Source organism: Taudactylus pleione, unplaced genomic scaffold (genome assembly GCF_031769625.1).
Source record: "Taudactylus pleione unplaced genomic scaffold, aTauple2 ptg000290l, whole genome shotgun sequence".
Lineage (NCBI taxonomy): Eukaryota > Metazoa > Chordata > Amphibia > Anura > Myobatrachidae > Taudactylus > Taudactylus pleione.
In genome coordinates, this window is record NW_028284692.1 from 9,621,040 (window position 1) to 9,638,405 (window position 17,366).

Consider the following 17,366-nt stretch of genomic DNA (forward strand, 5'->3'; position numbering starts at 1 on the left):
AGTGGGGTCCTGCAGCATATAGTAGAGGGGCAGCACATGATGTGTGACAGATTAGGGCAGACTGTGGGGAGCATGCAAGTGTATACTAGGAGTCCTGCACATACACATTTCAGGGGGTGGGATAGTGGGGTCCTGCAGCATATAGTAGAGGGGCAGCACATGATGTATGACAGATTAGGGCAGACTGCGGGGACCATGCAAGTGTATACTAGGAGTCCTGCACATACACATTTCAGGGGGGGGGATAGTGGGGTCCTGCAGTATATAGTAGAGGGGCAGCACATGATGTGTGACAGATTAGGGCAGACTGTGGGGACATGCATGTGTATACTAGGAGTCCTGCACATACACATTTCGGGGGGGGGGGAATAGTGGGGTCCTGCAGTATATAGTAGAGGGGCAGCACATGATGTGTGACAGATTAGGACAGACTGCAGGGACATGTATGTGTATACTAGGAGTCCTGCACATACACATTTGGGGGGGGAATAGTGGGGTCCTGCAGTATATAGTAGAGGGGCAGCACATGATGTGTGACAGATTAGGACAGACTGCGGGGACATGCATGTGTATACTAGGAGTCCTGCACATACACATTTTGGGGGGGGGGAATAGTGGGGTCCTGCAGTATATAGTAGAGGGGCAGCACATGATGTGTGACAGATTAGGGCAGACTGCGGGGACATGCATGTGTATACTAGGAGTCCTGCACATACAAACAGGAGAGGGGGGTAATGGGTTCCTGGGTCACTTAATAAATGAACAGTATAAAATGTGATTACCTTAAAATACTCAGCCTTCAAAACCATAAATATGGCTCGACACGTCTCCAGAATTATGCGACCTAAAGTTTGCGCAGAGATGAGGGTGCCAAACTTTAAGTCAGCAAGGGATCTGCCAGTCGCCAGGAACCGCAGGGTAGCAATCAGCCTCTCCTCAAGGGGTATGGCCCTTCGGATCCTTGTATCCTGCCTCTCGATATAGGGCTTCACCAAACTCAATAACTCCTGGAAGGTGACGTCATCCATCCTCAGATAGTTTCGGAAGTCATCAGGGTTGTTCTTACGAAGTCCCATCAGCAGTGGCATGTGCGACAGAGTATCCCTCTGCAGCAACCACTCCCTGGTCCAGCATGAGTGCACCCTTCTGTCTCTCAGACCTCTCCCTATCAGCTAAAAGCACGACTCCAGCATATGCTGTCATCACACTATAGCGATAAGAAGGATCCATGAGGAAGAGAAATAAGTACAGTTTGTATAAAGACAAGTCAAAAACAAACCACAGCAAATTAGCAATGCAACAGCGTTCAGCAGGTATAAACCAAACCAAACTAGCCACAGAGCATAAATGCATTGAGTAAAATGGCTGCCACCTCTATATTCCCTCATTATAGCCACGCCCACCCCTCTAAAATATTGTCTGCCCACTATAGCTGAAAGCTGTCAATCACAGATTGAAACAACATTGTTTATCGTTAGATCGTTTGCAAATTTTTGCAAATCATTCAGAGTGGAAGATCAAATTTCAAGGGAAAATTGAAGGGAAAATCGTTTAGAGATTGAACAGGGATAAAATCGTCTAGTGGATGCCCCCCTTAACCCTAACCCTCACCCTAATACTTACTACTTACCATCAGTTTGCTGGTGGTTAGGATGCTGGCGCCAGGATTCCGACTGCTGTCTGGAGTCCCGCGCCGGTATTCTTAGTGCTGGCATCCCAACTGCTGGGACAGTGACTACATTTCTCAGGAGTACTACAAATAGGGTCTGTTATACAATTCTTTCTAGATATTATAGAGGTGCTGATTCTGAGTATGATGGATCTGTTTGCATGGATCAAGTATTAGCATACAGCGACATGGTAGGCTCTTCATGGTAGCCATGGTGACATTCTGAAAGACTGCACATGAATGTGTCAAGGATACACAAAGCAAGTATTCTATGGCAGGGGTAGAGATTGGACATATAATGTGTTCCTGAGCCACTAAAAATGACCAGGAGATGAAACCACATGAGAGATGGCTACTGTAATTAATTATATGTATATACAGCTTTGTATACACATAGATCATATTGGTAAATGGAGTGCGCTACTTAGCTTCCTCCATGATGCTCTATACTTGGAGCATCAGGTTCTTTACCAGGATGGCAGGTTTTCTTTAATCTGCGCATGTGCGGTGCCATATTGTTACTGTGCTTAATCATCATAGTGGTACACGGATGAGTACTACTTAGCTCCATATGGGAACCTGGTATATTCTGCAATCTGCCCACATAAATGACTGTATGGTCCGCTCCATCTCCACTAACCATGTACATAACTGTGAGTATGAATAGACTTTCCTGGTTAAATCTATCTGGCTGGTGTGCCTACTTCAATACTTTCCACTGTTATCTGCTATTAACAGCTAGTACACAGATATCAACAAATCAATGTATTTGAAAAAGAAAATTAATCATTTGGTACTTGAAGTAAAAGCATCTCTGCTGTCCCTTTACTGAGAGACATTGTATGAATGAGATTCTATTGCACAGTATACAAGGATTAGCTTGCTGCACAAAGGCCCTGATTCAGAGCCGGACGCTCTGACCAGAGCGGTCGCTCTGAATCAGGGCCCTCCTCCATAATTATGGAGCGTCCTCCTGGACGCTCGTATAGCTGTGGGTCACCACCCACAGCATATACGAGCGTGCAGGATGATGGTCGCGATGGTCTTGACCATCGCGACCATCGCCACTGCGAGCCGAAGCCTGCGGTTGAGTTTCTCAACCGCAAGGCCCAGAGTGATTTTGGCTCTATCAGAGCTAAAATCACTCCCACTGACATCACTAGTGATGTCAGTGGGGCCGGCTTCTGACGGTAGGCGTTCCCTTGGGAACGCCCCCGTCTGGGAGGCACGCCCCCGGCACGCCCACCAAAGGGGGCATGCTGTCAATCAACATCGACAGCACGCCCCCTTTGATCAGACACAACGAGCGAAGGAAAGTCCTTCGCTCGTCGTGTCTCACGCATGCGCACGACGGAGCTCCCTCCGTCGTGCGCATGCGCAGTGCACACCATCGACCCACTTGCGAGCGGACAGCCGCTCGCGAGTGGGTCTGAATCAGGCCCAATATCCCCATTAAAGTCACCTTATACTGTATCGGACCTTTACTCATAAACAAGGTTTCAGGAGAGCCTAGTACAATAACTCTGATTAACCTGCAGGAGGATATGGCTACTGGCTCATTGTGAGCTGCTCTATTGGCCTGATTCAGAGAAGGACGCTAATGCGATCGTAGCTGCCATTTTTTACACAATGCAGCAGCAAAAATATGCTAATGTGAGCAAAGATCACCGGCTTTGGGAGCTCTTCAGACACGCATAGGTGCGTATGCACTCACAGTGGCTAATTTATGCACGCCCATGTAACAGCGTTTAAGATTTCTTCTCTTTCATACAGAAACATGGGTGTATATGTGTTTCAAGTGAACAATTGTAGCAGAGGTTTTATGTGCTAATCAAGCAGGTGTTTTATAAAAATGATGTGCTCAGTTAGTGTATCTATGTATCCCAGGCTCACAATTAGGGCTGGTTTCGACATGCCCAGAACCCCTCCCCTCATGCGCACCTTTAGCTCGAATTAACGCCACCTGATGCGGCTTTATAACCCTTTTTTTGTTGCTTGAAAACAAAAAGTGTACAGATCTTTTACTTCCCTCCTCACCTGTTACTGTGATGGTCATACAGGTAATTACAGTTGTCTTGTCTTGTAACTTCCTGCAGCGGACCTCAACCCCATTCATCTGCATTGTGATAAATGGAGTGCGTGGTAGGAATGACCTTTACAGGGGTCGGCATTGAATGGTTGCCACATTCTTGCCATTGTTATATGCTTAACGACGACATGTATCCATCATTGGGAAACCATTCTAGCTATCGATGGTACGCTCATGTTCATACACAAAGGAGAGATGTCATTTGCATATGCGCAATGGAGCACTGCCGCTGAAACTCAGTGTTTCTACATGTGGTGAAATATTGATAAAAATCTATCAGCAATAAGCACAAGATATGCCCCATAGAGTGTCAGGAATTGGGGTTTTGTTTGTGTGACCACAGGGACTGGGATCACTGGGCGGTATTAATGGAGCTGACATTAGGGATGACTGTGTATGTGTTACTTAAACTGTAGAGTGAATAAGAAAGTCCAGACCAGGCTGGAACCTGAAGATGACTGGATTGGGACAGGTATCGTAGCTGGATGGAACTGGAAAATGACCGAACTGGGACTGGAAAATGAATGGACTGGGACCTGTATTGGATCTGGACTGGAAATGGAAGATGACCGGATTCAACCGGTAGTGCTGGATGTTGGGCTGGGACGATATGAATGCCGGACTGGGGCTTGCTAATGCTCACAGAGACTGGGCTGCAGGGCCGTAACTATGGTAGTGCGACCAGTGCCATGGCACAGGGCACCGTAAGGCAGGGGGCGCTGTTTGGGCCTGTCAATTTTCTGTTTATTATCATCCTCACTTGTAGCTTCCTCTTCTTTTATCCCCAGCATCTCCTGGCTGCCCCAGAAGTAGCCCTATCTCTTCTCTGGCCCTTCCCCATGGGGCCATGGCCCTTTTTCGGATGTGTTATCTCCCTATTTAAAAAATTGGGGGGACGCAAATGCTCATTCTGGCACAGGGCACCAAAAAGTCTAGTTACGGCTCTGCTGGGCTGGGACCGGTTATGCTGGATGCCAGGCTTGGACTGGCTTGGACTGGCAATGCTGGATGTTGTAGCACTGCAGAGCTGATAAATGCTGGAATTAGGAGTAACCAGACTGGGACTGGTATTTACTGGAAGCAGTAGTGTTGCAGAGCTAATAAATGCTGGAAGCAGGTGTAACCAGACTGGTATTTGCTGGAAGCAGTAGTGCTTCAGAGCTGATAAGCTGGAAGCAGGAGTAACCAGACTGGGACTGGTATTTGCTGGAAGCAGTAGTGCTGCAGAGCAGGTGAACACTGGAAGCAAGATAAACCTGGCTGGGAGTCTCTTGGAGAATTAGCAGGCAGCATGCTGATTAATTAGCTAACAGAAAAAAGGGTGGAAAAGTGCTGCAAACACATACAACTCAATCACTATGATATAGTGATAATAGTAATTATTTTTAATACATAATCTAAAAATTTACAATAAAATAGTAAGATCATACAAATAAAATGCAGTCATAAGCATCATATAGCAAATGTTCTGCAATGAATTGACATATAAGTGTATAACTAGAAATCGGCTTTGAATGAATACAATGATGCAGAAACCAACTTGGAATTTTGTATATCCTAAGGGCAGCAATGTACCTCGTAATGGCTACTGTGTATTAAGAATAAAAAATATCCAATGGACTGAAAGTCAAGTTATATAAGTCAATACCTGCAAGATGAAAAAATGCAACTGAAGTCCACTACTGCCAGTACTAATAGTGTTGTGGATATGTAGTGATTACTCATGCACCGAAAACTGGAGGTATTCAAACAAGTTTAGGCAATATATGTAATTCACACACAGGTCAAGTTACCAACATTAAGATTGCAGTTCTGTTTGCTGTAACAAATATATTCTTCACAATCTGTCGCTCCTACGGCTCTACTGTGGATAGCTGCGCTTGTAGAGCTGCGGCCTGGTGGCTTGTTGCAGCGTGAATTACACTGAGCTGGTAATTTCGATGATGTGACCAATATCCGTCAGAGTGATCCGTCCTTATGGTTGCACTAAGTTAGTCGCGGCCCTGCGGCTTAGTTAGCGTTCCTGCTAGGCTGTTTTAGCGGGGTGCCGTACCCAGCCCTATTTCTGAAGGGCAGAAAGCACCTTGCCCTCCAGCGTGGCTCTCTGCTGAGACAGCCTGCGGGTTCTGTCTCCACCCGCGGGTCACAGTGTCCCGTGGGTGGTCAAAATGGTGGCATAGCGGTCACCGGCGATGAATGGAGCGCTTGGGGGCTGCCCAGCATGTCCATAAGTGCCAGGCATGCCCCCAGGAGTGATGAAGAGACATTCCCCCTTTTATTTGGCATGCCCCCTATTCGGGCGTGCGCATAAGTGCTATAGCTCTAGGTCTGGCGCCCTGCCTGCTGCCGGACCTAGAGTGAACACTATTAGTGTAGCATAAAGTTGCACTGTGCCTGAAACTTGAATGGTGTAATCACTACCCGGCAATGTGCCACATCTTCATTTGCATTTTTTCATCTTGCAGATATTGGCTTATATAACTTGACTTTCAGTCCATTGGATATTTTGGATATTTTTAATTTCCCGTACCCAATCTGGAGGAATACAGGAGTAACAAGGAATAACTGTAACTTGCAGAGAGAATCCAGCAGTACTAGGTAACAAGGAATGCAGGAACCAGGAAGTCATGAATGTGACTTGTTGATCTGGCAATATGCTGGTGAACTGGCAGGGTTTAAATAGGCTGTCCTGGGAGAGGATAGGATGCAGAGATCATGTGGAGAATTGCATGAACCAGATTGGTGTAGGAATGATCACATACTGTTGGGCCTAGTCACATAGTCTAACTGGAGGCAATGCAGAGAATGACATGCACAGGGATATCAAGGAGACCTGGCATGTACAGAGGACCATAGGACACACCAGGATACCACATGAGCAAGGTGATCTGATCCAGAAGAGCGGAACATGACATAGAGACAACAACCCGCTGTGAGGCAGCCTTGCCACTAACTTGACCCAGCCAAGCCCTCTCTTCACAAGACAGTGGCCGTATGCCAATTTTACATTTTGTATCACCAATCCAAACATTAAAACATTCACATAATTAAACCAACTTTTAGTTACTGACCCTTTGAGGAAACCGCTTCATGACGGGGGGTACAAAGTACACTACCCTTGAAGAAGTCTAGGTGAAGGACGAAACGCGTTGGAAAAGCTCCACTCCAGCCGTATATGAACTTGCTGGGAAATTTTAAATAAGATAAGCATTTGGCACTTTATCCTTACTTATTTTCCCTTAATTTCCCTTTGCAAAAAACGCATTTATTGCTTTAAAAAAAAAAAAATTCTTTATGAATGTTTAGGAGACTATGGGCCTCATTCAGAGGCGGTCGGAGGATGCAAGCGGTCGTCAGAAACTGGGCGGCCACTTGCATCCTGTCCGCCGGCCTCTGTTAACACCCACAGCTCTAATGACCGCTCCGACCATTGCGACCATCGGGGCTTACGATGAGACCCTAGGGTAGGGTCTCCCTTGTCGCAAGCCCCGGAGAGCTTCTGGCTCTGTCTGAGCCGGAAGCTCTCCACTGACATCACTAGTGATGTCAGTGGGGCCGCCCCCAAACGGTAGGCGTTCCCGTGGGAACACCTCCGTTTGGGCTGCCACCCCCCCGGCCCGCCTTCCAAATGGGGCAAGCTGTCAATCAATTGTGCGCATGGTCTGTGGGGGGCCATCGACCCGGTCCGAGCGCATCGGCGCTAACGACCGGGTCTGAATGACCCCCAATATGTATGGATTTATTATTGACCTTATCCCTTATTCTTTGTGTTTTCTATGTCTTTTAGTCTAATAAACTTTGTACCCCCCTTTTTATACTGAATGTTCACTTCTTATATATAATTATTTTTGATCTCATAAGCCATTGACATATGGAGATCTAATAAGCACTTTTTTACTGCACAGTCACTTTTCACTATTATATTATAGGGAATGTTATTATTGTTTTTGTATTACAAATTGCTAATTATTAACATCAGAATAATTAATTGGGTAGCAGCAACTATATGCACTATACAGACAACTTTATCCAGTGATAGTAATATTGAACCTAGTTAGTGATTTTATTTATAACTTTTAGTTAATGGTCAACCTGTATCAAGGATATTACAACATTCACAGAATTAGATCAATTTGTACAGCACTAGAATTACACAGGACTAGATCAACAAACTGTCGAAGCCGGATGATTGGCTTAGGCAGAATCTGTTTACAATCGGAATCTGCAAGATGCCATTTTTTCGACTGATCTCCCAGCGCCATTTTAAGTTACAACCTACGAGCTAAGTACAGATGGCAATGTTTTTGGTAATCCTTTTAGAAGCCATGACAAGCCCATTCTGGGGACAACCTTCCATAGAAAAATACCAAAACAAACACAGTATCAGTTAGTAACTAGAAAAACAGCTTCCTGAGAAAAGTAATTAGAAAAAACAATACACCAGGAACTGTGGGTGTTTTTGCATGTAAATTAAGAAACCTCACATGTAGGCAGGTATAGCTATGGCAATTGAAATATAACCCAGACAATGATCTGCACAATTGAATTTGTAAATAGGCAGAAGAAAACCTTTAGTTTCACTGTCAGACAGGCTGGCACCAGCAAACAGCTGGGGGTCTCCACCCTGTTTGGGTGTGAAACTCATTACTAATAACACATTGCATTGCAGTTTAAAAATGTTAGTAAGGGATGATGTATATGTGTATATATATATATATATATATATATATATATATATATATTAAATCCATCATAAATAGACTCACATGCATAAACACCGCCCATTACGCACAGTTGCACTGTTTCACGCTACAAATAAACGCACCAGGCATATTAGCAACTTTATGCAATATTCTCTTACACTTACACATACACAAATTCCATGAAAGGTGCCCTAGTATTAAAGTGTAATATTCAAGGTTTACTCAGTGATTATTAATGTTGTGAAATAAAGATTATTTGATATCTAAGGTTTAGCACATGATAAGCCAACCATGTTTGGTAGCGTACTGATCTACTCTGTCTCAACAGCTTTCCGGTGTCATCGGTGAGAATATTGCAACATGCATTCTCAATTTATGGACTGTAGAGAGTTAAAACACCTAAATGTACTTTGTAATGTTAGCAGTTGCATGCAGGGGGAATAAGGAGACAATAGGGTGTCGGAGGCTGACCTGTGTTCATTTGAATCAACCTGTTAAATATCCTGTAACAGATGCACCCACACTGGGAACCAATGAAACCATGCCAAACTTTTCTATTGTATTGCTTATCCCTGTAAGGGTATAAATGTGCTTACAGACTCCAATCTGGAGTCTTCATGCTGATGCTGTTGATGGAGGTTTCTTATGGATGCCGGTAACTGGTCCCAGTGCGCGTGTGTATGTATAACTGTACCTTGGGTCTGTATAATTTCTTTGCGCTAAATTGTCTTTAGATCACAGTGTGTAACCTACTGTTTTTTATACTTTGTGCTTTGGAAACACATTTTCAAGGTCTGAAGGCATTTATTTTACTGTATGACTGCGTACGCAAATAGCGTCAATTTTAGAAGGTATAGGCAGGACTTAGAAGGTATAGGAAGGATTGTACCAGAGGTTTAAAACCATTATAACAGATGGGGGCTCAGAGTGAGGTCACTTACCAATTCACACGATAAACATACGGTTATCGATCTCTCACCAAAGGGTGGAGTGGCCACACGCAGTTTACCTGCAACCATTTGATGCTGAGAGATCACTATCCGTTATCATGTGAATCAAGGTACGCTGACTAGAATCCAGGGACAAGAAAGGAAAATGTTTGTTTTCCTTTGTTAATAGAATTGCATGCTAAAAGGGGTGCCGCAGTATTGCGTACACGGCTGGGTCGCATTTTTGCGTACGCAGCAGACGCATTTTTGCGTATGCAGATAAGGGTAAGAGTAATACAGTTGTGTAGTAGTTGCATTATTTTGTATGCGACTAGTCGCACAATAAAGTATACGTATTTCCGGTCTTGCTGCCAAATGTTTTAAACAAAGCCGTTGAGATTACTTTATCAACTATTGCCAATAACTGGGTTAATGTGTATTTTTCTGCACAGGAAAAAAGTGTGTAACAGTGAGTATTTGAGGGCTTAGGGTGTAACACGGGTCCTAAATATTAAGGGTATAGTATGATCCTTAAGGGTTAGGTGCAGGAGTTAGCCTAGCTGCTCGGTAGTAGCTACCGTTCTATACACATCAGCAGGTGTACATATTGTCTTTGTTGTAGGGACCGGCTCTCAGTGTGATTGATTAGGTTGGGTTACTTGAGCATTGTAATTGAGCCGCACTGGAAACTTGTGATTGTAAACTGAGAGATAATGGGTGAGTGGAGGCATCTAGAAATTTCTTCCATAGGTGAGTGGGAGCATCTAGAAATTTCTTACATAGGTGAGTGGGAGCATCTAGCAATTTCTTCCATAGGTGAGTGGAGGCATCTAGAAATAACTTCCATAGGTGAGTGGAGGCAATTAGAAATTTCTTCCATAGGTAAGTGAGAGTATCTACTGTCTTTCACCAGTTTAAATATTTATTGAAAAACGTAGGGTTCTCCCAGGATGGGGGCCAAGCAAACGGTAGAGATGTTAGATGATTTGCTGCTGTTGGAAGCGCCGCTTGGGTCGGCAAGACATATTATGCATAATAAGTACGGTGCCAATGCAACCAGGTATTGTGATTTATGGTTTAATATGACGAGGAAGAGTGTTAGGCCGTTTCCTAGAATTGGTAGCTTTGATAATGAGATATTGAATAATGTCCGAGCTCACATCTGTTTGATGCATTCTCGAGTGAAAAAGATAAAATATTACGAATGTTTAAAATTGTGGCAGCATGAAGCGAATACATGGTTTAAGAATGTGCAAATGACGCAAACTAGCATTGCGAACGCATTACCAGAAAATATACCCGCAGCGCTAAATTGCAATGCGTGCAAGCCGCAAAATAGCGCGCATGAGCCTATTGTTATGTCTGCCATTTCCCATGCTGTACACATGTTAGATGCTCCACCACGACAATCAGAAGTGGTGCCGCCATCTCCATCAGTGATAGTACAGCAAGTGTTAAAATCCACTGCACCCGTAGAGGAAGTTGTTAACCCTATACGTAGCAGTAACAGACTAAACCCCCAGCCAGGTAATAAGGTCAAAAGTAGCAGTGCGGCCAGTCTGCATCCCATCCGGACAATAACTGAGTAGTGCCCACAAGGGAAGTAGTAATGCATTGTCCTTGGACAAGAGCGGGGCTAAATTCCATAATGAATGATTTCCCCGAACCCTAAAAGGAATTAGCCAAATGTCAAAGATTTTTGAGAAATTTGTGTAGTTCTCACGAGCCAACCGACAAAGATTGGCGAGTGGTGTTAAGGGCTTGTCTACCACGCAACACCGACGTGACAAAATTTATCACGGATTGTGTATTGGATGGAGATGTTCCTTTAACAGACGAAATTAATAAAGGAAATATTTCCCATATTGTAACTCAATTGGGGGTATATTTTCCAGTAGTAGTTAACTGGAACAAAATTTTCACCTTAAAACAAAAGGAGAGTGAATCTGCAGAAGATTATTGTGACCGGGCTCTGCAGGCTATCACCCAGTACACTGGGTTAGAAGATATTAAAGATAGCACTCACCACAGGGGAATGATTGTCATGGATGGTCTTAAAGAGAACCTAAAGACCCGGGTTCAGACCTCACAGATGCACCCACACTGGGAACCAATGAAACCATGCCAAACTTTTCTATTGTATTGTTTATCCCTGTAAGGGTATAAATGTGCTTACAGACTCCAATCTGAAGTCTTCATGCTGATGCTGTTGATGGAGGTTTCTTATGGATGCCGGTAACTGGTCCCAGTGCGCGTGCGTATGTATAACTGTACCTTGGGACTGTATAATTTCTTTGCGCTAAATTGTTTTTAGATCACAGCGTGTAACCTACTGTTTTTTATGTTGAATAATATACTTTGTGCTTTGCAAACACATTTTCAAGGTCTGAAGGCTTTTATTTTACTGTATGACTGCGTACGCAAATAGTGTCAATTTTAGAAGGTATAGGCAGGACTTAGAAGGTATAAGAAGGATTGTACCAGAGGTTTAAAACCGTTATAACAAAACATAAATCAATTCTGTGCATTGGATACAACTTCCTAGGAGAAGTTTTGTTCTGTATGTGATACCAATGGTCTCTTCCCCCTATGATTCATGAAGATTTCGGAAAAGATAGAAATATAGGGGCACGGGATTTGGTATTCTGGATACCAGTTCTACCCTTCTCATAATACGGTTTATATATAGTACATGTGATCTGTCACTGAAGACATAAAGGAAATGACCCCTGTGAGGAAAGGATAATCTCATTACAGACATCTGTGTTGGCTTCAACTCTGAAATAACGTCACATTTTGTTTCCTGAATGTGACAGTACAAAACGTTAGAAAATTAGAACACAGTACATTATCACAGTTTAGCTGAAAGGGAAATGTAGACATGAGCAAAGTTGGAATGACATTTTGTGCAAACTGTCGCATAGGAATATGTAATTTTGAACAGTTGCAAAGTTTAAGAAACACAATCTTTCCCATTACTTTTGCAAATTCGTGGTATGTGGAATAAGTAAATATCAGATGTAGTGGCACATCCCTTAAAGCTGCATTAACAGATTTTTCTAAGGTGCCCCTCTTCCTTCCCATATTTGGCTAATCTACCAGATATCCAGTATGTCATGAGAGCAGTTTGAAGCGTCTCCTTTGGTTGCCCCGTATGCAGGGGAAATCTTGGTGGTTAAGGCAGAAGTCATGGTTGCCTTGTGGAGGTAAGCTTGAGGAACATAATGAGCAGTAAAGTCCTGTACAGACAGAAGCGATGTCATGTTTGGGGCCTGTGTGGAATATACGAGGTCTGTCTAAAAAGTTTGGTGAATGGTCTGGATGCTGTCGGTAGAAAATGTGTGTTCGATTGGTTTGCATGCTTTCGCAGTGGCAAGGAATCGGTGGAAGACTTGCTCCATTGCTGTTTGACGCACACTGCTCAGGGCACAATGTTGAAATTAATGCAATGGCAGTGCGGTGGCGGCCTCTGGCATACCCCGACTGGTGGCAGGTCCAGACATGCCCATGCATGTCAGTGTGCATGAGCGACCTTGTTGCAAGCATTGCATAAAGATATATCAGACCATTCACCGAACTTTTTAGACAGATCTCGAATTACTGAAGCTACTTTCCGATAACACACATTGATGTAGCTTCTGGCAATTACTTTGTGTTGTGTACTTGTTAGCACTGGGCAGAGAACATGGCAGCAAATTCAAGAACACGCCAGGAGGAAACTTTGGATGCTATCAGAGCTGGAATCCAGGATCATCTGCTGAGATGTTCATCTTTTTTACTGCCTTGTTTTTCACAGACTAAGGCCAAAATATTATTTAGCCATTTAACACACAGATCCCCATGATATGTATCACAATATAGGTTTTATGCTTAATGTATGTCTTAATCCCATTCATTTATTGTGTATTTGTGCTAACCAGGTTGAATACTATTATAAACTAGGTGGGATACCTGGCGTTGCCCAGGTTGAAGAATGGACCTTGAAGTACATCTACAGCATTCAATTTCTACATTGTCCTCGTCTATAATCCCATTCCATTGATCCTGAAAATGTGCCCACTGTTTGCTAACATGGTTTTAGCTCTGAAAAAGGACCTACCCGTCCATTTATATAGAATATTTAGATATTGTTACCTCAACACTGAGATATAAACAATTTTGTTTGTTTTTCCATTAGAAGCCATTTTGAAAATGACGTTGGAAGCCCCCACTCTTGCACATGCCACATACAACTGCCCATGGGAAAAGCAAGGAGTTTGCAGATCAATACCTGCTACCTTCAAAGATTGAGCTTGGGCCTTGTTGATGGTCATTGCAAAAGAGAGTTGGATTGGAAATTGCAGCCTCTTGAATTCAAATAGCATGTCTGTTGGTATGAGTGGGATGCGAGGAATTAACACATCTTCTCCTGTACTCCATCCTGTTATGATAGTGGCTTCAATGTATGTAGAGCAGTGGAAGCTCCAGGGGTGGGGCTGCAGCACAGTTCAAAATTAAAATAGGGGAGCCACACCAACTGCCAGTGTGTCACAGCCATCTATATTTAGCAGCGTTTGAAATGGCAGTAGGTGTGGTTCCCCTATTTGAAATTTGGACAGTGGTGCAGGCCCACCTCTGGAGCCACCACTGAAGCAGAGGCATCCCTAGTGCTTCCTGGCAATTTAGAAATTCAGTTGGATAATGCACAGCTTAATCTTTAATTAACAAATTCACCTAATGCTTTGGAATTTAAAAGACAAGAAATCTTAGAGCTCTAGCCAGCAGTAAATGACCAGGAAGTCATATATAAATGAAGAAGGTTGTACTCTCTCATACCAGTTAAGTTTTAAATTCTACTCATAATTTATGATTGGTGGATTAGTGCACCTAATCTTTATCTGCTTTCTGAATTTAGGGTTTTCACCTTGGGGCTGCTCACTCCGGATTCACTGTGCATAGTGTTACACACTCTGGGCAGCAGCACCCAGGGCCGCCATCAGAAATTTTGGGGCCCGGGACGGACCAAATAGGCAGGGCCCCCCAGCACCCATTATACAGAGCCTCACAGCAACCCCCCCCAAATGAGGGGCCCACCCGCCCACTACTCCCCCCTGCCAAATTTAAAATTACTGACAGGCTCGGCCCCGTGGGTCCGCTCCTACCAGCAGGCAGCCGCGGCCACCCGCACACACTACTATATCCCCTCCTTACCTTACCTCTCACTGACAGGCTCAGCTTCCCAGCTGCCTGCGCCCACTGCTATGTCCTTTAACTATCTCTTCAATCGCCTGCCGCTGCTGCTGTGTATATGGCTGGCTGTGGGAGGCAGGCAGAGAAGATGCTCCTGGCTGCTCAAGCAGCACAGAGCAGGCTGGGAGCATCCACTCTGCCTGCCTCCAGCAGCCAGCCATATACACGGCAGCAGCGGCGGGCGATTGGAGATAGTTAGAGGACATAGCAGTGGGCGTGGGCGGCTGTGGACGCCCAGCCGAGCCTGTCAGTAAGTTTGGCAGACGGGAAGTTGTTGACAGGCAGAGCGGGCGGGCCTCCAGAGTGTCTGGGCAGGGGACTCCAGGCCCGGCAGTCCCCCCTGATGGCGGTCCTGGCAGCACCCTAACCGATTTAAGCCTTCCTTCCTAATTTTTTCTAAAATCTTATTTCTGACACTCTCATTGTACTTTTATACCACCACACAGCTGTGTCTGCAATACTTTGTATCTGACACGCTGCGGAGGTGTCAGTCCAAAAGCAGATGCCATTTACTTTCTTCAATACCCTGAAACAATCATAGCAGATCACGTGTCATTCACTGCAGGTGCAAATGACCTGCAGCAGCCACCTGTGGTCTTTTGGCTGCTAAGGTTATCTCTGCACTCTTTTTCTGAAATTATCCTGATCATATTGATCACTATTTATAAAAATGCACATTTCAGGAGCAGAATTTTTATGCAATATTGATTATATTGTTTGATATATCAGTTTTTTTGTTCCATATCGACCTAGTGTATATTTGGATTCCTTAGCTCTTCATATTTAGACATCACACTGATTGGATTTTGTTATTAAATTTGTGTTTTTTGTCTTACATGTAACAACATATGTGTTATCTGCATAATAATAAAAGATATGTTTTAAATTCTACTCGTAATTTATGATTGGTGGATTAGTGCCCCAAGAAAGAGAGTATCTTTTCTCTTGTGACCGCCGTGACAACTATATTGTTATTGACTGCTCAACTACCTTGCAACTTGAATTCTGTCTCTTTTGGATCTGCTTCTCCTCTTCAAAGAGGAATTCTGTGATTCAGAGTGTCTTAAAAACCCATCAGCATAGGGGTTTGAGCAGTGGTCGAAGTGGGAAATTTGAAGTGGGGGTATGGGGATGCACTATGTGCACGCGCCGCAAAAATGGATATAGCCACGCATAATGAGGGGTGTGGCTATGTGTCATGAGGGGTGTGACGAAAAATGGGAGGGGGGGGTGATACATCCATCTCTCATTACTTCCTTTCGTCTCTCACCGTTTGCACCTACACTGGGCCTGATTAACTACAGATTACTATTGCGATTGAGCATGCAGGATTTCTGTAAAAATATGCTAATGTTTGCAACCGCAAAGCCATCGCACAGCCAGCATAGAGACGCCCACTACCCCTATCTCACATCCGTAATACCTTGCAGTCCTACGTATACATCGAGAACATCGGTCCCTCGTGCACAATTACAGCAGGTATGACCTTACTCAGAAATTGCTAACCACATTGCACACAGTAAGTACTCTAGCTGCGTATGCCATCGCAGTAGCTAAACTATGCACGCCCATGCAATGGCGTTTAAATAGACTAGCATTCCAGCGTTTCTCCGAATCACCACCCCCAAACGCTGACTACCTGTCACTCACTCTGTGATGGCTTTCTGAAGTCTGCGTGATTGCAAGGCGATTACAATGCTGCCGTCGTGCATGCATAGTAAGGTGCATGTACAATATGCAACAATCAGCTATGTGCGTACGCTACGACAGTTGCGAGCCGTGCTGAATCAGGCCCACTGTCCACTTTACTAGTATAATGCAATAATACATATTATCAGGCTGCAGCAAGTGCCACCTTACCGCTGCTTCTATCAGAAGTCAGGACTGATGGGGAAAAGCAGCACATCACCCAGCCCAGCGGAGCCGCGTGAGGGGAGGATTCGGCTGCAGTGCATGCTATGGTGACTCCTGGGGGGTGGTGGCGTCTGTTATCGACCAGCGGCCGCAATGCTCTCTTTGGGGGTCCGGGGAAGGTAGCAGCTGGCCAGCGGCAGGGGGTTGTGGCTGTTAGCGGCTGCAGTGCACGTTACAAGGGCCGGAGAGTGGCGGCTGCTATCGGCCACGGCAGCAATGTAGAGGGATGGCACCCATCATACTAAGAGATGGCCCTGGGTGGGGAATGGGAACCGGCGGGAGTACAGGCATGGGTGGGCTGGAGGACTCCTGCATTTACAGTGACTGACACACTGCTCACGGGCTGTGGGTACTGAATTGGTTGCAGCTCCCAATAAAATAAAAATTGTGCGATCTTTCCAAAGAAAACTATGTGCTGCGCAATCCTGTAATTATGACCCAACAATCTCGCTATATATTCAATGTATATTTATTGCAATGTTAATATAAGAAATAGGGGTGAGCGGGTTCGGATTTTTGAAATCCAAACCCCCCCGAGCCCCCCCAATCCGAGGCCGATCCGAGTCAGGTTTGACGTCATCATCCTGCCTTCCGGGTCTCGCGGGTTATGGATTCTATATAAGGTACCCACGTCGGCGCCATTTTCTCACTCGGCTGTGGACAGTGAAGAGGGAGGGTGGGAGTTAGGGCTGGCTGGGCTGTGTAGTGTAGTGTAGTGCACTGTAGTGTTGTGCTGTGCTTTGCTGCGCTGTGCTGCTGTTGTCCATAGGGGCTGTGTCCACTCCTCCAAAGTCCATAGGGGCTGGCTGTGTTGTGCTGTGCTGCTGTTGTCC